The sequence below is a fragment of the Topomyia yanbarensis genome, chromosome 3, assembly GCF_030247195.1.
Source record: "Topomyia yanbarensis strain Yona2022 chromosome 3, ASM3024719v1, whole genome shotgun sequence".
NCBI lineage: Eukaryota > Metazoa > Arthropoda > Insecta > Diptera > Culicidae > Topomyia > Topomyia yanbarensis.
This window is the reverse complement of record NC_080672.1, coordinates 144697185-144723135: the sequence shown is the minus strand read 5'-3', so window position 1 is coordinate 144723135 and position 25951 is coordinate 144697185. Positions and strand designations below refer to the sequence as shown.

Below are 25951 nucleotides of genomic sequence, written 5' to 3'. Positions count from 1 at the left end.
TAAAGCGAACACCTACAAACTGTGGTGGAAAAACGCTAGAAACACAGCGTGTCCGTAGCTTATAACGGACAGTAATACGCATTGCAATACGCGTCACTTACAAAATCGCTAATAAGGCGTATCCGCAGCCAATAGCGGATTCGGTGAAAACAAACAGTGCTTGAATAAGATATCACAATATATATCACACCGTGCGATATATCACTAGTGAACCTAAAACAAGCCGAAAGAGAAAGCGGATCTAAAGGATGGCATCTGGAGGATACGCGCACAACCCGAATGGGAATTGCCGCCTGTGCAAGGATAAGGACAGCGCGGACGAATGGATGGTCGAGTGCTCAAAGTGTTGGAACTGGTTCCACATGACCTGCACCAAACTTGAGAAAAGACCCTCCACTAAGGACCTCTGGCACTGCCCAAAGTGCAAAGAGGAAATAATGGAGCTCCAGCAACTAAGAAAGGAGCTGGAGGATCAAAAGAAGAAGACTACCAGGAGTGTGTCCAAGGAACGCGGACCAGCAGACACTGTAGAGCTGCTAAGACGCCAATTTGAGGCACAAATGGAAAGCCAAAAATTGCGTGATGAGGCATTTCAAAAAGCCATGATTGAGATGGCAACCAAAATGCACCAAGTAAAAATGGACCCCGAAGCGGGACAACAAATGGCTCCGACAATCAAATTGCCGGATGAAATTACAAACTTACTGAGGAGGCAAACAGCAACACCCCTCCCAGTTTTCAACGGAAATTACAAGGATTGGCCAAATTTCAAACGGCTTTACGAACAAAGCAAACGAGAAGGTCAATACAGCGATACCGACAACATAAACAGACTTATGGCAAGTCTAGGCAAGGCAGCAAAGGTACACGTAAGTGCCTTGCTGATGGATCCAGGAAACGAGAAACATGTAGTAGAAACTCTGGATAGTATTTACGGACAACCGTTGGCTATATACAACGAACTATGGAAGGATTTGGCAAAGTTACGGAACCCACGCATGGAATACCCTCAAAGCATGGTGGACTTCGTAGTGACTCTCGGAAATTTGGTGTCCAACATGTCCATGATACAGTGTGAGGATTATTTAACTAATCCGTTGCAGATGGCTGAACTTGTTTGCCGCTTACCACTGAACTTAAGAGAACAATGGGCGGACAAGGAAGCAGAAGCAATGATTCCGCAAGAAGGACGACCACGGCAAAAACTCACACTAAAGGAATTACACGAGTTTTTGAAACCGCAACAGCAAAGAGCAACACTTCTTATTGCACAAAAGGTGTGTCAATCTGAGAAGGAAAACCCGAAAAATGAGCGCCAATCAAGAGTCAATATGCACGCTGAAACAACATCCAGATCCCAAGCCAAATGTTCCTGTTGTAGTCAACAACACTGGATAGTAGCATGCCCGGTCTTTAAAAAGATGAGTGTGGAAAAAAGACGAGAACTGGCACTAGAGAAACGCATGTGCTTTAACTGTTTACGCCAAGGACACTCCTTTAGAAACTGTCAAATGAGGCCAAACTGCAGAACAGAAGGATGTACAGCATATCATCACACATTTCTTCACGTCAGACCAAAAACAAATGATGAAAAACGAGCCTCCCAAAAGGAGGAAACAAAACAAAAAATCAAGGAACCTTCAGGACATTCAAAAGACAACAAGAAGAACCAAGATAAGAAGGAAGTGAAAGAAATAGATGCGCAAGCTCCAACATCGTCCACCTCGAAGGAACAAGAAGATGTGCGCACTAACATACACGCTACCAAAAGAAATAAGGTCTACTACCAAATACTGCCGGTTACACTTTATGCGCAAGGAAGACAATTAGAAACCTTCGCATTTTTGGATCACGGCTCATCGAACAGTCTAATCCTCGACGACTTGGCCAAAGATTTAGGTTTGCAAGGGCCAGTATCACCATTATGCATAAAATGGACAAATGACTCCGTACACGAAGATAACGAAAGCCAAAGCGTATGTTTCAAAATATCAGGCGACAACAAAATTCGATACCAAATGGAAAGTGTACGTACAGTAAAAAAATTATCCTTGCCACGACAGACACTTGACTACAAGGATCTTCATGACAACTACAACCATCTTAAAAACCTTCCTATTCAAGGATACGAGAATGCTGAGCCGACATTACTTATTGGACTTGATCATCCCCGACTATTAACAGCAACAAAACAGAGAGCAAGCAAAGTCGGTCCAGTTGCCGCTAAAACACCAATAGGATGGGTCATTTACGGAAGGACCAACTCCCGACATCAAGGAGAAATATATTCCTGTGTAGTAGAGGAGCAAGACTCACTACGAGAAGAAATGAGGAAATACTTCTCAACGGAAGAGTTTGGCGTTAAGGTTAGCACCACTAACCAACAGAGCGAGGAGGATAGACGAGCTGAAAAATTGATAAAAGAAACAATGAAGTATGACGGGAGTCAATACGAAATTGGCCTTTTATGGAAACAAGCCAGGCCCATAATGCCAAAATCAGAAAGCTTCAAGAGAGCATTAAAGAGGTTAGAATACACTGAAACTAAGATGAGGAAAAACCCTGAGTTTGCCCAATGGTACACGGATAAAATTAAGGAATACGTTGAAAAGGGATACGCACGAAAATTAACAGCAAACGAGATAACACTAACAACCGATAAAACATACTATTTGCCTCATTTCGCTGTCGTAAATCCTAATAAAACACCTTTAAAACCGCGACTTGTATTTGACGCAGCTGCCAAGGTACAAGGATTATCGCTCAACACTGAATTACTCTCTGGTCCCGATAACTTGACATCGCTCTTTGGAATTTTACTGAGATTCCGAGAAGGAAAGTGCGCAGTAGCAGGAGACATCCAAGAGATGTTCTCACAAATTAAAATACGCAAAGAGGATCAGGAGGCTCAACGATTCTTATGGAGGGACGGTAAGGCTTCAAATACCATGGGACACTACGTAATGCAGGTAATGACGTTTGGAGCAACCTGCTCACCTGCATGTGCCCAAGCAGTAAAGAATGCAAACGCAGAGAACTACCGAGATTGCGATCCGGTGGCAGCCAACGCCATTATAAAACAACACTATGTTGACGATTATCTGGACAGTTTCTCGACAGCGGAGGAAGCCAGTGCAGTTACGTTCGGAGTTATAAAAATTCATGAAGCTGCACACTTCACACTAAGAAACATCATTTCAAACGATGCCGAAATGCTAGACGTTCTACCTGAACGCAACGTCGCGAGACAATCCACCCAAAAGGAATTTATTGAAAAAACTGCAACATCAGAGAAAGTCCTCGGAGTATACTGGGACACGACCCAAGACACAATTGGGTATAGAATAGCAGACTTCAAGTCCAACGCCATACCGACCAAAAGAGAAGTCCTCTCAACAATTGCCAGAATCTTCGACCCTCTTGGATTAATAGCGCATATTACGATTGGAGGTAAATTACTAATGCAACAAGCCTGGAAAGAAGGTATAGACTGGGATGAGAAAATATCTACGAAATTAATGGAAGATTGGACGATTTGGACAAATAGACTATCCACAATATCACATCTGAGAATTTCTAGGTGTTTCTCTCCCAACATACCGGACGCAAAATCATTGGAATTGCATATCTTTGTTGATGCATCAGAATCAGCGTTTGCCGCGGCAGCATATATACGAGCAGAAACCTTACACGGATACGGCGTAAGCCTAATAGCAGCAAAAACGAGAGTTGCACCAAATAAAGCCATGTCAATTCCAAGGCTAGAACTTCAAGCCGCGGTGTTAGGCACACGATTGAAAACAACCGTTTTAAAGGAACTTCGATTGAATATTACAAACGTAACCATGTGGACAGATAGCACCACTGTACTCTCCTGGATACGAAGTGACCATCGCAGGTATAAAACATTTGTAGCCAACCGAGTAAGCGAAATACTCGACGACACAACGATCTCCCAATGGAGGTGGGTACCATCAGGAATGAATCCGGCAGACGAAGCAACACGGAACATCCAACCTACGGAATCTATATGGTATACAGGAGCGACGTACCTAAATACAAAAGTGGAATCATGGCCAAAGGAGAAAGGTGCAGTCATTGAAACTTCAGAAGAAAAAAGGGTTTGCAGCGTTCAAGAAATACAACCTGCGAACATTATTATGCACACAACTTGGTGCTCGGATTGGGGACGACTAAAGAAGGCAGTTTGTTACTGGCTCAAATACATGGAAAAATTGAGGACGAAAGTATCAAACTCCAGATATGATGAGACAATTACTTCTGATCATTATAAGCGAGCAGAAATCCTATTGTTACAACAAGCACAGCAAGAAGCTTTTCCATCCGAGCTAGTGGCTCTGATCAACGGCGAAGGTATTTACCAGAACAGCTCTGTAGCAGATCACGAGCTTGCATTAGATGAAAACCGTCTCATCCGAATCAGCGGACGAATACAAAACATGACTCCAGTACTATTACCAAACAAGGGACATATAACGAATTTGATCATAAAACAATACCACGAGAAATTTCTACACCGTGAAACAGAAGCAGTTATAGCTCAAATACGACAGCATTTCTGGATAATCAAGATTAGGGCGGCAGTAAAAAGAGTGAATGCAAGATGTCAACTCTGCAGAAACAAGAAGGCAAGCCCTCACCCTCCAAAAATGGGCACATTGCCAAGCTGCCGCACCACTCCAAATTTAAAACCATTTACACACACCGGTATAGACTTCTTTGGACCAATGGAAGTTACTGTAGGAAGAAGATGTGAAAAACGCTGGGGTGCACTCTTCACCTGTATGGCTACTCGAGCTATACACCTGGAACTAGCAGACGACTTAAGTACAGACGCGCTTCTCATCTGCATAAAAAACTTACAAAACAGGCGCGGCAAGGTCTGTGAAATGTACAGCGATAACGGCACCAATATGGTTGGCGCAAGTAATCAGATGAAGGAATTAGAAATCAGAACAGCGATCGAAGGAATAAAATGGAATTTTATTCCACCATCAGCTCCACACTTTGGAGGAGCATGGGAACGTATGATACAAGAGGTTAAAAAATTACTAAATGAAAAGTTATGGCCAGTATCAAAACCCAAGGAGAGCGTACTTAGGAATGCTCTAATCGAGATAGAGCATCTCCTGAACAGTCGCCCGTTAACACATATACCATTAAGCTCCAACGATGATGAACCCCTGACACCAAATCATTTTTTGATTGGATGCGCAGGAGGAACGTATCCTTCACTCGACGACACGTCGCGAGCCGAGGCAACAAGAGAACACTGGAAAAAGGCTCAAATGGCAACTACTAAATTTTGGGATCGGTGGAGTACAGAATACCTTCCTAAACTGAACAAACGAGAAAAATGGAAACAGAACACAGAACCACTCCAGCCTGATGATGTCGTTGTTTTTCCAGACGAACAACGGATAGGGAAGTTTCATAAAGGAATTATAACCGAAGTAAGGAAGGCGCAGGATGGCCAAACAAGGTCTGCGGTCGTTCGCACTGAAAACTCTAAATTAGTTAGGCCAACTGTAAAATTGGCCAAATTAGACGTAAAGGCAGATACGGTATTCACCGGTCACATACAGGAAATATCACCAAAACGAAAAGACGTCTTCCCGCAAAATAGTAGCTCAAATGCAAAGGCAAATATGACAGATTGGGGTAAGCGACAAAAAATCGACATAGAGCTAGTAAAACAACTAGCAGAAAAGCACAAAGCCGCTCATCCAACCAAACCGAAAAAGAAAACTATTCGAGCTAGGCCAAACATGTGGGCAAAAATGCTCGTCACTACAGCAGCAGTACTATCTTTAAATACAACGTCTAGTATGACCATCAAACCCGTACCAAATGCGGGACTTTTATTCGATCACGAAGCTACCTATTTAATACAAACCGGAATTTGGGACACACAAATTACTACAAACATATCTCCCACCGACGATGTAAAACTCATTGACACGATACACAGAAACATCGAAGACGCTATAAATGGACTAAAGCAGAAAATAAAAAATCCAACACTCATCGACTTGGCTACCTCGATTGAACAACAGTGTTACGCCGCGAAGCAGGAAATTTTGGAACCAGCTCGAGTAAAAAGAGGAAAGGGAATTTTTGGATTCCTTAAAGACATACTATTCGGAGGCGATGATCTGACAGAGCAAATCGAGGCTATCCGAATGAACGAAGAACAAAAAATTCATGACGTCACACATAGCATGAATCAGCTAAGGGAAAGAACCCTGCAACAAAACAATCAATTTGAACAACGGATTCACCACGCATTAGATGGAATCAAACTTTTGAACAAACAGTTCGCGATGAACTATGCAGAAACTCTAGCCAACCATCTGATGGACACAATAATGGTGGCTAAACAACTGATCGAGAGTATTCTCACACGTCACAGAAAATTGAAACGTATACCCGTCACCATAGAAGAAAGAAATGAATTCATCCAACAAGCGAACCTGCGACTTCCTGCAAATCACTACATACCCGAGGATGAGTTTGCAACCCATTATAAACTCAAAATAAAGAATGATTCGTATCACATCACGATGAGATCTATTGTGATACTAAGAGAATCATTCGAAAATTTCAAGGTTATAGCTATACCAGACTTTGAAAACAGAACAAAAATTCATGTTGATCAACCAAGAATCGCCATCAATCAGCACAACCAGTATTTCTATCCCTCTAATGAGGCAAGGAAACTAAACGAAACACACTTCCTCTGCTTCAAGCCAACAATACAGATGGAAATGTCATGCGTGCCAGCAGCAATATTTCACAAGCGTCCCGTAAGAAACTGCAATATTACAACTTTCGATAACCTGCCCACCGATTACGCGGAAGTAATCATATTATCACAACCAAACACACTACTATACTACGCAAAAGATCCAAATACAATCACGATACTCTGCAATAAGGAATTGAATTTCACCTCATACAACATAGCGGTTGTAAAATTAGATCCTGGTTGTGAAATACGAACCAAGCACAGCGTAACGTACGCTAGCATTGGCGGAACTTCAAAGCAACAAAAAATATACTTCAAACGCCACGATCAAATACCTCAATGGAAAAACGACAATTTCAATGCGTCAGAAGACACTTGGGAAACAACAGAACTTGATCCGATAGCTGCAACCCATTCATCCTATCACAACGATCCTGAAACAAAGGCGATAAATCATCATGTTCCGGTCATAGTAGCAGCGGTATCATCAGTACTTGTTGTGGCCACGATAATCAGCGCCCTTTACTATAAGAAAGGCAGTCGACGTTACACCATTAGAACATCGAGCAGACCAACTCCACTTCCAAGACGACCACCGAGAATAATTCCACGAACAACAGCTGCAAATAGTGTTACACAAATTTAAAGCAAGTGCATTAATAACTTAAACAAATATTAAAAAATAACTTGAAAGATAGGAACGTTATCATTTATTAAATATTAAACTAGGCTCCAAAAACATAAATCATTAGTAGGTAACAAAAGTAAATATTATATGAACCTTTATAATCAGATAGGCATCGAAAATCTCGACAAGCAAGATGACCATCGGCGCGTCGGCTAGTTTTTCGTAAGGTCTATGGGATAGACTTACGGGGGGCAATATGTCGCCGACGCAAAATCACAAACAGCTGTTCGCAGCGAGCACAAGAAAACCGTTCGGCAGAATCAAAACAAACCACCGCAACATAGAACAGTTCGTTCTGACCTAAAAAGGCAGAAGGAAAATCAAATTACATTCAAGTGCGCCCAATGATGAGTCAATGCGCGCTCACGCAAGGGTCATATATGCTTCATCGGCATTTTCGGTGCCACTGCCGGTCACAGCGCATTCGAAGACGATAATTATATCGATATTTGACTTCGCGCGGTGGCTTGGATAATAAAACATTTGTGCAGAGTTGACAACAATATTCATTGTTAACATTCTGTACCAAAACAAATCCAAATAAAATCGATTCAAAAATCGATTATTTGTAAATAGCTAGCTTTAGGAAAGTAGGTATATAAACCAAAAAATTGTATAATAAAATCAAGTTGAAATCGAGCAGTCGAAAGTACCACTTCACTCAGACGAAAATCCTTTACTTCGTGTCCAGACCCTGGAGTTCTTCGTTGGTTTTTCCACCTTGTTAAATCCAAAGTCAAATTACTTCCTTGTTTGTAACGCAAGCGGGGAAGCAAATTGTCTTACGACCAGAATTAGTATTGGATTGTTACGCAGAACGATACTAACTGGACGAGGAATTCCCGGCTTATTAAGCTATAGCGTGTGGTATTTGTAACGCAGGTGCCACAAACTATACTTAGTCTAGAATTAGAAGTGGCTTGTACCGCAGGACGCTTCTAACTAGACCCAGCACCCCCCTCTGCGGCGAAAGATCGTTCGGCGGAACGATACCAGTTATAATACCAGTTGTGAAGCACAAAAAAATTCAAGTTATTTTGTCACAAGATGGCGGCGTGGCTGTGCAGCATTTTCCCGTTGGCGCGTTTTTTGGAAAGGATCCACGGCCAGAAATCTATCTCCTGGAATTTTTAACCTAGAGGTTAAAACTGAAGTCTTTTCGATTCATTATAATAATAGTAAGCGACATTCGTATAATTTTTCGAAATCTGGATTTTTCGTGAAGTTAGAAAATGCTGAAAATGTCATGAGTAATCGATACAAAATTGTTGATTAAAAAAATTAACCAATAAAAAAAATCCTACGTGCGTCGCTGGAGAAGCCAATTTTGAATGCGCCGTGAAAATTTCAAAACGACCAAAATTCATTTATTCGAGTAACGTTTTCGACCAGCTCAAAAATGTGGTTTCGAGAAGCGCGATTCAAGTTTTCAGTATGCTCGGGGTATACATAAGAGGCGTTGCAGGAGAATTAAAAATTTGAACATTTAGATATTAATGTCGCCTTCTATTTTTGGTATATCATGTTCAAGACTCCAAAGCGTATCTTAGACCAATAAAAAAATTCGGTTGCACAGAGATTGGGCAAAAATCAAAAACGAAAAAAGAAGTTTTTTCCATATCGTGCGTTAGATCTTCATAAAATTCAACCAGCTTATGTAGAATGTTGTTACAGTACTGCTGGTTGATGTTTATAAAGATCTAACACACGGCGTGGAAGAGAACTGCTTTTTTCGTGTTCAATTTCGTATAGAGGAAACTGTGTCAATGAATGCTTTTCTGTTGTCATAACATCCGTTTTCCTAAGCAAAAAAAATTAAGGAAGGGTGTAGGTAGAGTGTAGTTGGTAAATCGATCGCCTGGGTTCGATTATCAACCCCGCATATAGTTAAACATTTTTCAAAAAGATTTTTCTGACCCGAAAAAAAGTGAATTACCCAAAGCTTAAAACCTCTACTATCGAAAAAAAAAGAAATTACGTAAGCTATAAATGATTGGACTTGTCAAACATTATTGTATTGTTTATTGGGGCTTTAACCTCGTTGGGTCATTCGTCCTTAAAAGTTCTGTAAGGTTTGTAAGGTGCTGATGGAAGGTTGTTGAGACTACGGGCGGCCTCCCCATCCCACTTTTCAGACATGTATAAATATGAATTTGAGCTGTTTTCACAACAAGAAATCATATTTTATGTGTAGAGTATGGAAATTTGCACGCTTTAGGTTACAAATGTTGAGGAATGGAGATTTCATATTTACAAAATAATAGTTAAACCAACTAGAGGTGTACGAATTCGAATTTGATTCACTGTATATAGGGTAGATGAGCCCTTATTCATCTTGTTAGTCTGGATGTCACACTATTACGTTGATAACTCGGTTAAATGTCACTGGATTGCGCTTAAATGGATTTCAACATCTCCTTACACACCCACCCTCGCATGACGAAATTAGTGGGAAGACAACATTGGTGGAAATTTGATTTCCATCAATGTTGTTGATTAGGCTGATTAAGCATGATATTTTTTTTAGTTTCAGGTGTTTCACCGTCAACACGTAGCTCATCAAGTTCGTGGCTGGCGAGGAATTGTGTATAGGTGCAAAATGAACTAAGAATGTAATAGACATATCAACAATTATATTGAACATAATCAGCCATGGAGTCTTATTTTGGATAAATGAGAAAGGCTCTAGGTGAATTAAAACAGGTTTTTTAATGCAACTTGTTTTTCTTCGATAATACTACCAACAAATTGTCTTTCGCTGTTCGGAATAAAATTTACATAAAACACTAAAAAAATACAAACTTGGCTCTTTTTCCATCAACTTTGTGTATAACCCCTTAAGCATTTTTACGAATCGTTTTAATGTTTTAACAGGCCTAACCGCTTTCAAGTTCGAATAAAGCTTAAACAGTCTGAAAATTCGCTATGAGCTATGCGAACTATAAGATGAATTAGGGCATAGTAACCTTAATTGAAATGGCCGTAATCCATCCTGATGGCAGAAATTTAGTTATACAGCACCTATAGCTTTCAATGAACAATTGAATACGGTCAAAAATAGTGCAGTAGATATACAAATCCAAATCCGAATAAAAAACTGGAATCGATTGAAACAAATGAACAGATATTAGTCACATATCCATCCATCAAGCAATTTATTTTATCCATCCTGGGCTGCTTGTTTAGCGGCTAATTGACACATTTTCATCGCCAAGTCTTTCGAGCGTTCGATAGCATAATCCATTTGTTTTTTTTGATACAATAATGACGCTACTAAGTCCAGTATGACACTGTTAATGGCAGCGATTTATATTTAGAAGTCGAATGGTCGTTGAACGGTGTTTATTACTGTTGTTATAAGCGACCTAATTGCAGTTATCGATGATTGATAGTCAACATATTATCGATGTACATGGAATTTCGATTGAGTTGAGGTATTGTTTGCTCGCAACGTGTTTATTGCTAGGTCAATGATTTGCCATGTACAATTATATATTAACGATCTAGGGCAGTGCGGTAAAATATCAATTTCAAACGAAAATATTCGTTTCAATTGAAACTGCGAGCCTTTCACTGTAAGCATACCACCACTATATCAGTTGAGTTCTGCTGCCGTCTTCGTTTGAGTCGCTCAGAGTTCACTGTCAATTGAACAACAGGTTCTGGTCATTTGACGTTTTTGCCTGTTTAGTTTCTATTGAAAACCTACCTCACATTAGCATGGTCTCAGTTAATGGAAGTGAACCATTCCAATGAACCACTCACAAATGAATATGAATGAACACTCACTGAGATGAAAATAACTCCAACCAAGATAATAAATACATATAGGGTAAAGGCTATGATAAGACGAGACAACTCAAGACGGATACAGGTAGGAACATTTTTTCTCTGTATGAGTGAGGTTGTCATTTTTTCGAGTATTGTTTTGATTTGGTAATAATTATTTTTTATCAGTAGTTTCGAGATAAAAATGTAAAACCCGGCCTTTTCTCTCTTTTCACCGTGCGCCAAAGAACCGGGATGCTCGTCCGGATGATTATGTTTACTACCAGCGGCCCGGTGGGCATGCTTAATTTTACAAGTTTAAACAAATTCACTCAAAAATGACAAATGTACCGACCCTTTCTTTCTCCTAATCTTGGAGCAGTTGTCTCTGTATTTTTAGTTTCTCACCTTTCTTTTATCCTGCTGAATGATTGTTGACAGATGACTGTATGCAGCTAGCGAGGTTGGCAGTGCAGCCAATTTCTTTGTCATATTTAGATATATTGCTTATTATAGCACATAATAATGACCGTTTTATTAACTCTTAATTTTCCAAAATGGAACTAATCAATCCAACATTTTTATCACATACTACATGTTTCTAGCAAATTTGGCCAGCATAACAGCCTATTTATCAGAATCAAATTTGCCACTAAAATTTATATAGAGATGGCCGTACTATCAAAATACAGAAATATACAGAAATCGTATTACTAGTTGCCTTGTCTTGTCTTAAGAGTAAAAGGTCGAACTCGTTAAAGGTCCAAGATGATAGATAACGGAAATCGATGGTTAAAGTCATTTTAAACGAAGGCGCAGTTGGTTGAGTGGTAAGCGTGACAGCCACCCATCCCAGTTGGTCTGGGTTCAATCCCAGCCGAGGTCGTAGAGATTTTTCTGAAATTTTTTCCTTCGGAAGGGATGTAAGGCCGTTGATTTCCGGTCCATGAGTTGATGGGTCGATATCTAGTTACTAACAAATGTCCTCCTCCCGTGATACTTTTGGAGTACGCAGTAGTATATACGGCCTCTAGCAAAAGCACTTGCTGTAGGCCGGACGAACGTTCCTTCTGCGATCTACTTTCGGGCCTGGCCGATGCCGGTTTTGATCAATAAACACTTTAGGATTACCAAGAGTTGCACATTGAAAGATGTTTTCCTAATCCCAAGCATAATTACCTTCTGATTCCCTGTGCAACTTCAGCTAGTCCAGATCGATAACGGAGTGGCAGCCAGGGGTGGTCGTATAAAGTCAAGCTCAAGTTCAAGCTCGATGGTTAAAGTCATTTTAAAATCAGAGATGAGGCAACATGGATACCATTTAAAAAGAGGTTTATTTGAAATCCAAGATGACGGCCTTTGGTTACCAAGAAACAGTGAAAACAACTATCAATATGGGTATCATTTAAAATAGTCATAAAACACCGGAATTTATGAATTTAGACCATCATGAAAACAAAGATGGCGGTTTTTCGGTAACCACTAAAGCGAAACCATAATCAATATATGTCTACATTGCTTTTGCAAGTACAAGTAGTCCTGGTCAGTAGTTGACGTAAACTGATGATTGAGGACATTTTGCAATCGATCCAATATGGCGACTTTTGGTTACTTCAATAAACCCACCATCGATATGACTTGTTTATAGCATTCATGTCGAGCAAAATCTTTTCGAATTTTTTCTGATAGAGAACATCGACTATTCTCGTGTCTGTAGACTGTGCTCGTAATGTGTTCCTATAGAACCAGTGTGGAAGTGTTTTACCCCTTCACCATGTCATCGGAACAGGAAAATATTGGTAGAGGTGCAAAGAAAATTGCTGAATTACATATTTGATTTTAGCAATGACTTTGACAGCTTCGTACAATAATTATAGCATATTGCATAATTATTTTTCACAATTTCTTAAATTCGCAGATTTCAGACAAAATATAATGAATCTAGTAATAACAGCTTGTTGGAACTGGTTGCAATGAAAAACGTATTTGGTAGTACGTTCATCTCTATTATATTTTTGTTGCAAATTTGATTCTGATGAATAGGCTGTTATGCTGGCCAAATTTGCTAGAAACAAGAAGTATGTGATAAAACTGTTGGATTGATTAGTACCAGATAAATGTTGGCGAAATGTGTGTTAATAAAACGGTCATTATTATGTGTATTATAGCAACATATCTAAATATGACAAAGAAATTGGCTGCACTGCCAACCTCGATAGCTGCATACACTCATCTGTCATCTGGCACAAGAAAGGCAAGATAACCAAAAACACGAAGCCAGTTGTCTCTTCTTGTCTTAGGCTTACCTGGATCTCATTTGACTGGTGCTCACTGGGTAAATTGAAAGCGGATCTATTCATTTGAGAGAATCAAACGAAGGAGGTTGACTATGAATTGCGACTCATTTGAAAGCGACGGTGAGTGAAGAGCCATGAACCGAGCTTCAGATCAACAGCATCTGATGCGTTAAATGAATATGAATGCTACCGTAGACGACTGATTGACTGCGTTCATTCAGTTTCGATTGAATGAAATGAAATTTTACTGCACTGATCTAGGGTACATGAATTTGCTTGACGATTGAATGTCTAGAAGGGTAGGCGGGGGAGCGTCGGGTTTCGGATTTAACTTATAGAATTTTCCGAAGAAAATAGCTGCGGACTACTAACTTCAGGTATTCTATACTAGGGCATTGCATTTAATTCAATTTTGAACTTTTTCACATTTGTACTATGGGGAAATATGGAGAAAAAATATATTAAATGCTATAATTTATAATAATTATATTTTTTCGAAAGGGCGTTCCCGAGTAGAAGAAAATGACTGCGGAGTACTAAATTCAGGTACTAGGGCATTGAAAAAAATCACAGATATATCAGATTGTTTGACATTTAGTCGACAAACTACATTTTTCATTAAATATCCTAATCCCTATTTTTCCAAAAAATAAACTTTTCTCACCCTAAACGTATTTAACACAGTAACAGTAGTAAATTAAAAAATAATTTATTTTTAAATGGAGTTGATATAAGCAAATCAATGATAAAAATATAGAATAGAATGTTAAAATGTTAAAGAACCTAATGCACCTGAATTTTACCAGTAAGGAATCTATTTCTATTTTGCTTCTGGGAATTTTACATGTCCAACAAGGTACAATTTATGATAGCTGATTGAAGAAAAATAGGGGTATATGCACAAGAAAATGATAAAATTTAATATTTAACACAAACATCTCGTATTCGGACAAAGATCGCAAAGGTTCCGCTCGATTCCTCAGCTTCTTTCACATTAGAAAAACTGCAAAATATGTATGATTTGCAGCTTAGAGCAGTAAAGTTATTAAATTGATTTAATTCAATAATACAAAAATAATTAAGAATCTATTGGTTTAAGTATCATGAGGACTTTTGGAAAGTTGTGGGAATGGGTTCTTGATCTGTAGATGATCTATTAAAAGGAATCTCATAGTTGTCAATACACATCAATATCAAATACCTGCCTGCAACATTTCGTTCGAAGCTCTTTCCGGAGTTCTGAAACATATTTTAATCTTTTCATCATTTTCTCTAATCAATATTACAGAAGTTTATTAAACAACGTTTCCATGATTAGGTTTTGAATATTATAAAGTATTTGAAACTTTTCAATTGAATTATTTTCAATAAACGGAGCACAGAACTTCGCTTCAAAATGCAGTTTATTTTTCATGGCATGCGGCAAACACGAAGTTTCGCGAATTACTGGACTGAAAACTATAAACTAGACGTTCGTTTTTAGGATTCTTTTCTGATTTACCCTTCCGGAAGTCGCACATATAATTCTGAACGAGAACCTGGTGAGGGATTCCATGAGAAACCGGCAGATCGCAAAATATGACCATCGTCGATTCGAACGAAACTTTACAATTGTGTTTGGTTTATGATTCTCCATGATTTTCTCTGGTAATTGCAGTATTCTAATACAAGGGCAATTTTTCAAAAGGGCGTAGACGTTTCTACGTGCAATAATTTCAAAAGTTTTGTTGTTCGATTACACTATTTTATACAGTAAAATTATCTGAGAACAAGTTATAAGGAATGCATACTTCAGCACGAAAAAAATATACATAGAAAAAAACGTTGTGTCATTTTTCACAAAAACTAAAATTCATGATATGAATTCAAATTTCAAAAAAACCCATTTTTTCATTTTTTTTATTTTGTCAACAAAAACCTAAGGAGAAAAGAAATATTTTGAATGTAATTTCATGATGGAGAAATTATCAGAAAAAAGGTTTTTCTAACAATAACTTTATACATGTTTCTAAATTTCATACTAATTGACTTACCAAACTGTAATTTTATTACAGAATATAATTCTAAGTATCATTTTAAATCAAAATGCATTTAACAAATATCGATGGTTTTCGAGATATTTGGAATTTTGCTCCAACAAGAACAATTAATTCATGTAATTAAGTCCTTTTTAAAAGTTATTCGCGTTACCCCATATAATTCAACTATATAGTTAATCATCAGATCCTATGGTTGAATAATACTTTGATTGTTTTAATATAGCTTTCAAATGGTTTACAATATTGTGTTGATGTCAATGGGAAAGTTACAGGAAATGTTATGGGCCTTACGAAAAACTAATTGCTGTTGATGGAGAAACGCGAATAACTTCTGAAAAGGTCGTAATAAAACAAAATAATTGGGTTGTTAAAACAAAATTTAAAATATCTCGAGAACTACTACATTTCAGAAAATTTTTGTTATAAGAATTTCGATTTAAAATGGCGCTTGGAATCATATTCAAAAATAAAATTTGACTGCGAATAGTATGAATAATGAAAATTTGTCAAAAGTTGTTGTTAGGAAAACTTTTTTATTTAAAGCTTCTCCATGAACCAAATACACTGAAAAAGCTTCTTTTATGTCTGTAAAACGATAAACATTAGACTTTTGACAATTTATGATGGGGTAACGCGAATAACTTTTAAAAAGGACTTAATTACATGAATTAATTGTTCTTGTTGGAGCAAAATTCCAAATATCTCGAAAACCAGCGCATTTTGGGAGATATTTGTTAAATGCAATTTGATTTAAAATGATACTTACAATTATATTCTGTAATAAAATTACAGTTTTATATGTCAATTGGTATGAAATTTAAAAACATGTATAAAATTATTGTTAGAAAAACTTTTTTTCTGATAATTTTTCCATCATGAAATCACATTCAAAATGTTTATTTTCTCTTTAGGTTTTTGTTGACAAAATATAAAAAAATTAGAAAAATGGGTTTTTCGCAATTTGAAATTTTATCATGAATTTTCGTTTTTGTGAAAAACGACACATTTTTTTTCAGTGTATATTTTTTTCGTGCAGAAGTATTCTTTTCCTGTGAATTGTTCTCAGATAGTTTTAATGAATAAAATAGTGTAATCAAACAAACAATTTTTGAAATTATTGCACGTTGAAACGTCTATGCCCTTTTAAAAAATTGCGCTTGAGTCAAAATAATTTTATTGACTGTGGAAAATGTTTAGTCTTACATGCCGGTTAAACCTGTAAAGTTTTATCGGAATCTAAGATGGTCGGTCACGATTTTGGAGATTTTCGGACGGATCTTCGTGGAATTCCTCTGGTGCTCTAAGATGATTTCATCAGATTTTCAGAGTAGCGTGCACCAGCGCGAGTGAAGGAAGGTTATCGAAGAGTCTCGCCAAAAAAATATTCTTTCAGTAATGATTTCCCCTCACGATTTTTGAGTGTTTTTTAATTTGGTCTTGAGCTTTAAGATTAGCAATAATGCTTCAAATAAAAGATAATGCTGAGAAGTCTCAGATCGATTGGTTCAACGGTATTCAAAATATATTACCACAGATAACAGTCGTTTAGGCTCGATTTGAAACGTGTGTAAATGGCTCGATTTGAAACGTGTGTAAATTGGGGTTAGTACCAATACAAACTGTGTTAACAAAATAATCGTATATACAAAGCACATTAGGAATTTGCTCATTAAATAGAGAACATGGTTTGCTCCCAAAGTGCTTCAATATCCAAAAAGCTTTACTGCCCATGAACGCAAATTTGTCCCATTTTCTATGGGATTTCCTATCTTTATGGGACTTATTTGCGATCATAGGCAGTTTATGAATGTTGGTTACTATTATTTTTTGTGAAACTTTTCTAAAATCCACATTAAGGGGCGGGTATAGCGCAGTTGGTAAATCGATTGCCTTGCACGTAGCTCACCTGGGTTCGATTCTCAACCCCGCACATAGGGTTAGAAATCTTTCCAAAGAGATTTTTTTCTAGCTCGAACAGAGAGGTCTATGACCGTAAGGTTAAAACCTCTATAATAATAATAAAAAACGGAATGTGATTCAGCATCTGATTTTTTGTATCGTAGTATGAAAAGTGTCGTCGCTTATTGATCCAAAAAGCACACTAATTAGCTGGATGCAGTCGGCGCTCCGAGATTTGATACATTGAAAATCAGACCTGAACCTTCTATTTTCAGGTTATCCAAATGCTTCGACAGGAAATTGGAACATATTCCAGTCTGCCGAAAACGAAAACGCTATAGGGCAGATTCATCCAGTTCAGATTTGTCACTGCTATCCAAAAGTGCCGCCTTGTCTTAAAAAACAGTGCTTTGGAACATTCTTCTTTTAATTTCATTTCAACGTACCTCGAGACAGTATTACTGATGAAAACCGTAGAATCTATTGTCAAAGTTCTATGATAGTTTTGTGCGTTATAGATTTGCCAGTAGAGTGAATAAGTTGATTGATTATGTCTTGAAAATTGTCTTGTTCCAGCATAGTTTTATAAGTTTTATGTGACATGAGGGATTTTTTGAGTTGTTAAATTAAGCTGTATCCCAAGTGAAGCAAGCTTTCTAAAGTGTTTTGAATCTGTATAACAAAAAAGAACAAAAACCTTTTATTAAATAGTTCTTTCCTGGGACGGGACATGCGAAGACGGTCTTCTTTTTTCCTCCCGATATTGATGTTATTTAGCAGGAAAAATACGCTTGCAAAATAATTTCAAGCAAATGTCGATGATAGTGCTGTGCCGATGTGGCATAGATTTCTGCCGATGAGGTACAGATTTGTGCCGAAAATAAAAGAGCTTAAACATGACATGAATTTGGTTATCGTTTGTCTGAGCTGTGTAAAATGACATTAACCATAACTGCTGAGAAGAATAATAAACTTGCACATGCCGTCGTTGCATTTGGCAGATTTGTTTTTATGCATGTACATGCATCTAAGCAACATGTCAAGTATATTTTCTAAAAACACCTAGGATATTACGATACCACCAAGACACTGTCCACTTCAAGAAAATGAAAATCGTCAAGAAAGGTCCGGTTCGCAATGACAGGCCATTGCCGGTTCGCGGTGACATTTACTTTTTTTCACTTTGCACGTCCCGTCCCAGGTTCTTCCTAACAAATTACCGAATATATTGGTTTTTGTTTCTTATAAAACCGGTATTTCGGTATTGGATATTTGGACGGTATAGGAAGATTATAGCCATATGCGATGACAAAGAGTTGGTGCATAAATGACCGTGCATGTAAATTAATTAAATAAGTAAATGAAAATAAATTAATAAAAAAATTAAATCAGATCTTCAATAGTTTCGAACTTATTTGATTAAACGAGATGGGTCCAGGCGATGTTTCAAACATTAAACATATTACTATTCAAGCAGGTATCAAACACCTTTTTTCATAAATAGTTTATTTGACACGGCATTTGCAAAAGCCTTTTTACGCCGGGGTTTTTTTTACATAACATGTTACAAAAGCTCTTAAGACTATCACGTTATAATAAAAATTCACTTTCTAATGCTAGCACTGAGGATAATCATCATTCTGAATATTTTTATTTATACTCTATTTTCTTGAATTTCATTGTAAACCCTATTGATAGTTTTTCTGTAATCTTTGTTTATTTTTTTTTCTTTATTTATATCGTTTTATCTAACTTAACTAACTGCGAAGAAATCTAAATTGTTTGTGGGTAGCAAAGCAACGGAAAAAAACTAGAAACATTGTGGGGATAATTATATTTGAATATTTATTGTTTTCAGGAAATGATAAATATGGCTCGTAATAGCGAGGATATCACGAATAGGTACATAGGGTGGTTTTCTTCTGGCTCGTAAGGAGTCTATTAATTGGGATCTGGCTTCATGATATTCAGTGCAAGACCAAACAACATGTTCAATGTCTTCGTAACCCTCTCCGCAAGCACATTGATTATCTTCTGCGATCCCAATACGGCGGAGATGCGCATTCAACGTGTGGTTGGACATGAGTCTAGACACGAATGAAGTTTCGACTTATATCCAACCCTTTGAACCATGCCTTCGTTGATACTTGAGGGATAATTGAGTGCAACTACCGTCCGAGATCTCCATTGTCCCATGATGTTTGCCAACTAGTAAGCGTCCTCTGACGATAAGCGCTATAAAATTCATTAAAGGCAATAGGTCTTTCATAGATGTCACCGTCCAGTGCCCCTATTTTGGCTAAATTATTCGCTCTCTCATTACCTGGTATGGAGCAATGAGCGGGAATCCACACTAAGGTAATTTGATAAGATTTATTTGTTAATTTAGTTAAGTGTTCTCGTATCTTCTTCAAAAAGAACGGAGCGTGATTATCAAGCTTTAATGAGCGTAGTGCCTTAATTGTGCTGAGGCTATCTGTGAGGATGAAATAATGGCTCGGAAGTAAAGTATCAATGATTTCCAGACTATAGTGAACTGCTGCTAGTTCGACTGTGTAAACAGAGGCAGGTTCTGCAAGCTTGAAAGATATCGAGGTGTTATTGTTGAAAATACCGAAGCCAGTGGCCTCATTGATTCGTGACCCATCAGTGTAGAACATTTTATGGCAGTCAATGTGTTGGTATTTACTTATGAATATTCTAGGGATCTCCAGACAGCGCAGGTGATCCGGGATTCCACGAATTTCCTCTTGCATGGACGTGTCGAAAAATAAAGTGGAATCGGGAGTATCTAGTATATTAACACATGTCATAACATAACTAGAAGGCGTTATTTCTTGTGACATGTGATTGAAGTATACTGTCATGAATCTGGTTTGGGATTGAAGTTCGACAAGTCTTTACAAATTTTCAATTACCAGTGGATTCATAACCTCACATCGTATAAGTAAACGAGAGGAGAGATCCCAGAATCGATCTTTTAAGGGAAGAACTCCCGCTAGTACTTCAAGACTTATCGTATGTGTCGATTGCATGGAACCTAAGGCGATTCGTAAGCAACGATACTGTATTCGTTCCAATTTAATAATGTGAGTGTTTGCAGCTGAACGGAAACAGAAGCACCCATATTCCATTACTGAAAGTATCGTTGTTTGATATAATCTTATCACGTCACTTGGATGAGCACCCCACCAAGGTCCGGTTATTGTTCGGAGAAAATGTATCCTTTGTTGGCACTTCTTTATCAGATACCTAATATGGCCTGCCCATGTATCTTTAGGATCGAACCTAATTCCGAGATATTTAAAGGTCATGACTTTGGCTATCGTTCTACCAACCAACTGAAGCTGAAGCTGAGCTGGATATCAAACACCTTTTGAAATAATTATTCTAATAGGGATGTTAATAGTTCTGCTACATTAGTTGTTCCTCCTTATAATTTCCGTAGTGTTGAATATTCGTAGAAAAATGACACGCACACACATTTCGGGCTCAGGAAAATACATATTAGTCTGAGAACAGCTCCAGTAGTTACGAGCTCAACGCGGAAAATGACAGCAATGTGCGAAATAGGAAAATTATGCTAATTGAAATTAGTTTCAGCCGGTTGGCATTTTTTTCATCACAGCAGTAAAAGAACGATGATTTGCTTTTTCCGAGCCATGGTTTTATTTCATGCTATGCTTTCTACGGTATCTTTAGACTTTAGCGAATGTGTAAAGAAGAAAACGACCAGATATCATGATATGCCATACATAGTATAAATAAACAAGGTCTGAAACAAGGTGGAAAATGCCCCCTAAAAGTGTGCGATGATGACGTCGGTATGACGAAAATAGCGTTGCCCCGACATTGGAAGGGAAAGATTATAAAGTAGTTGTTCCCAAATTTATCCTACCCATGGGTTTACGATTGCGTAAAAATTTAAAATAATTAAATCGAAATTGATTTTCATTTTACGCAAATTTGTTAATAATATTAATTGAAAAAAACACAAAGTCGAAATAGTGATGCCGAATCAAAAAATGCTATTTGTGTTAATGTGATGAATTAGGGTTCGTTTACCCTATATATGCAAAGTCAGGTGCTCAAAATGAAAGCATCAAATTGAACGAGATAACTCAATTAGGCCCGATAGGGAGCCTTCTGTCAACGAAGGACGAAATTGTTGCTGACAAATTGGCATTATTTTGAGAAGGCAGCGTGCAGTGAGATTGGTCTCGGAGGCAGGGCTTTATGGTCGTTGTTCGTCCTACGAGAATGTACCATCGAATTTCTTGACACAAGTGATGTTTTTATTCTCACGGAACAGTCCAATTTAACTTCCTCTAATAGATTTATTGTACAGTGCATGGCCAAGGTCAGGTTCGATAATATCGTACATCCGCTGTATAGGTTATATTGATGTTCGAGTGTAACATTCCACTTATGCCGCAAAACAATCGGAAGCTGCGAAGCAGAGGGTGCAAAAAAACCGGCAATTTTGAACGAACCACGAGCTTCAAACGCTCGAAAGCACCAACCGGCTTTTTTATACAGTAGTTAGGTAGATATGTACATAGATTTTTGTACACAACAGAGGGTAGTCATTGAAATAATTGTTCCTCATTCAGTTAGTGCCGCATCGTATACCCTAGTCGTAAGATACCGCGAGTGAGAGTGTTGTGTCTGTGTTCAAAAAGTGTTGGATATGAGCAATCTATTAGGATAAAAAACGCGTCGTCGTAGTCGATTAATTATCAATCCATCATTCTTGTGAGGCCCTAAAAGCGAACCAGCTCCATAGGCCCTGCAATATTGCGACTAGTACTCGTAAATTTGAATGACAGGTTCTAGACAGCTTGTAACGCATCGATTGCGGTACAGTAAAACATCATCTAATATCCTTGTTGTAAAATGTTTTAATACCATGGTTGAAATCGGCAAAACATCTACGAACGTGAGCAAACAATAAACCCATAATATTCACATGTGTATAGTCCAAAGTCACATTCATTACACCGGGTTTTGAAAGGTCAACCAGGACCGTAGCCAAGATTTTGTTTCGGGAGGGGCTTAAAACTTGTTGCATAAATGTGTTAATTCTGGTGACTTGAGATAGTCACTTGAAACTGAATGTAATTTTGAAAATTTCTTAGTGAAAACAGTTCCAAAAGTAAGGCCTGATACAAGAAATGGTATAGTACATCGACGTTGTCTGATACAAGAAATGATATAGTACATCGACGAATTCTTGCTTTTGAATTTGGTTTATATTATTAATTTATAAGCTACCATTTTCACCGTTGGAATTTGCAAAAGTGGTCTGGTGGGTGCTCCCATCATACAACTTGAAGCCAACGAAGTGAGGCTGTGCAGCGCAGATTCATACGATATGCGTTACGTCAATTGCCTTGGAACGATCCGCTGATTCGGAACCATACGAAGATCGTTGTCGATTATTAGGACTACACACTTTAGAAGATCCTAGACCCGCGTCGTAAACTACCTTCGTTTCTAAGCTTCTTATGGTTGAATATGATGTTCCCGGTCTTCTATCACAAATTAACATCTGCGCACTAACCCGTGTCCTTTGTTCTCGAACACTGCTGCACTCTGAAATGCACAACACTAACTACGCTGCGAACAACCGATATTAGAAATGACCCGTCGCTTCAACGATTGTAACGACATCTTCGACTTCGTCATTAGTTCCGCGCATGCCACTTTAGGTCATTTCTTTTTAGCATAGTTCGTTAAGACTCAATTATTTAAATACAAATGCAAATACACGAGAATGTCGAAACTCGCTCCAAATCTTCTGATTAGGCAGGCGATTTGTAGATGCGCAGAAACGGTTCAACTCCTATTTAAGTATTCAGATTTTTCACAGATCCTATTCTTTTATGAAATTGATACTTTTTATATCATTAGACAGGCCGATTTTAGATTAAGCAAATATTATATTTGAGCACACGAAGCTTACAAGTTTCGTTTCGGAATTCATGGGCTTTTGAGACAATACAAAAGAGATGTTTCAATTAATTAATTTACTAAACTAGCCGGAATTTATCTACTATAGAACTGTTCACTAATCGAAAGGAAATCCCCTGATTACTGTTATCTTGCAATTTACGTAAATTTTGTTAAATGTAACCAAAGCTTAAAAAAATTGACATCCCTGCGTGAACTTGAAAGTGAACCGAGATTCAATTCCTGCCCGCCGCGGTTAATGAAATGTTTGGTTCGTTTCTCTCGTCATTTATTCTCCCGACATAGCGCATTCGGGTTCGCAAATGTTCGGTTTCAGAAGCAAACTGAATTTCGTTTCTATGTTAGCTCTGAGAGGGATTGTTGAGCGAAAATGCACTAGACATAGATTACGCAGCACACTAATGCTCGAACTGTTCACATAATAACAAATGAATGCTTTGGTTGGTAAAGGAATTTATATTTCCTCTGCACTGAAACATTCGATTCTGCATGAAATTTCAGTCAGTTGGAAAGTTGAATGGCCGAGGCTTTGAATCTGAAAGTCAGTTTCGATAAGCAGAAATAGTTAACTGATTTTGAAATTTCGAATGTAACACCACTAGAATTACTCGAAACTATAAATATGGATGAGCTTTATAATTTTAGCATCACACTTGCTTCCAACAAATCAAAGAAAAAACATCGCACTTGCTTCTCCTGTGCCGAAGAGACTTTCTTTCAGATTTCTATGTTTTTAAATTATTGTAATTTATCCGATTTCTGTGAATCTTTTGCAAATTTTTTTGTCAGTGGCAGTTTTCGTGATGCGAAGATGCTTGCAGTTACACTTTCTAAGTCAATTCAAACAATCTGCTCAGTAATTGGATCGTTTTTAATTAGCTCAAGTTTTTTTACAATCATCATCAAGATTGGAAGAGATGCATGACTTCTTGAAGAAAGTTGTAATGCTTTTTGATTACAGGTCAACGTTGTTCCACCTACCATTCGCGTCTTTGACACGGCTCGATGTGTGGGCTCAAAGGAGCCGTGGGCGTTCGGTATATTTTTGAATTCTTTGCACGCAATGTACTTGTGCGAACGGTATTAGCGGTTCAGGCCCTGGGGGTCCGGACCCCCTCCGAATGTGTTTTACTTGTTGAGAAATTTTAAATTAAGTTCAATTTTATATTTTAATAATTTCATAATCAGAATCATTCCAAACCAAATTTGACAAACAATACTGATATTCATTAAATGAGCTACCGAAAATAAAAATCGCAAGGACACGCAATACTGATATTTATTAAATGAGCTACCGAAAATAAAAATCGCAAGGACCGAACATGCTTCGTAAAACCCGTTTCGATTATATTAGAAAATAAAAATCGGAAATTTCAATCATAAAAATCGTACTAAGACGCTTAGAAAGTTCTCACCCGCAACTCTCGGCAAGGTTGAACATCCAGTATAAACCGGTTAAAAATTAATAAATCATGCGTAGGAGCATCCGTATATCGTGATGTTCAAGATTAAAAATCAGCTATACAAAATAACTTCGTAAGAATTGGACTAGGGTTGTGGTACCGGTAATACCGGTACCGAAAATCCCGGGAATATCGACCCATTTTTGGTACCGTAATATTGGTACTGAACAAAAGCCAGTATCGGTATTTTCGGTACCATACAATTTTTTTATGAAAAATATGTGGACTCTCTAGGGGGACCTGTTTCAAAATATCGGTTTGCAAGATGACGTTTAATTATATTAATTACCTTCTAGATTAATCGTTGAGCTAACATCTTTGTGGGGGAATGAGCTGGGGCCATCATCATAATAATTCTAGAAGTTAAACATTACTAGCTCCCGTTGTACTGAGTGGTATGTTTAAATTCCGGCACTATTTAGTCGAAATTAAATTTTAACGATCTTGTACTAAATTTCAAAATATTCACATCTAGCGTAAGAGACGTAAAAATTTGCTATGGATTTTTTATTAGCGACATACTGATTGCTTTCCATTATTCACTGGGTGGATATAATAAGACTATGGTCTAAGTCATGTCTGTATTTCGTTTGCTCTTAAACCTTTATTTATAAAAGAACGAACATCGATTTAGTAACTAACAATTTTAGACTTGGTGAACTGCTTTAAATGGGGCGATTTGTAATAATTGATGATCGGAAAATTCAGCAAAACTCTATAGTTTACAGGAAAGCAAGGAGCCTTGGTATGCACTAGAGGAAAGGGCGACACCAGTTTAGCGAAAAGCAAGAGAGGAAATACGAGCAACCTGCTCGGATTTACTGCCATTCTCGCTTTGATTTACTGTTGTTAATAGGGTTTCTTATATTTACCATCTGTTAAAGTCGACAAAAGTTATTGATTTCAAACTGGTCTAGATTTCGAAATAAAAGAAGGTGCCGCATACGAAAAATATCTTCTGCTGAAATGAGCCATGCTTTTCCGAAGCATATAAAAACAATAAACATGTTTTTTGATCAGCACAAATCAACCATCTGAGAATAAGGTCATCAGTT

At 37.8% G+C, this 25951-nt stretch overlaps 2 protein-coding genes across 2 annotated transcripts in view; one reads left to right on the top strand and one right to left on the bottom strand.

Moving 5' to 3' along the window:
• The window catches only part of LOC131693086 (dual specificity protein kinase pyk3), a 202085-nt gene that overhangs the window by 24809 nt on the left and 151325 nt on the right, over nucleotides 1–25951 (bottom strand). The gene's annotated exons all lie outside the window — the stretch shown is intronic.
• The window catches only part of LOC131693087 (phospholipase A1), a 96574-nt gene continuing 92712 nt past the window's right edge, over nucleotides 22090–25951 (top strand). The window contains exon 1 of the mRNA XM_058980622.1: nucleotides 22090–22320. The gene's annotated coding sequence lies outside the window, so the exon portion shown is untranslated. The remainder of the gene's footprint in view (nucleotides 22321–25951) is intronic.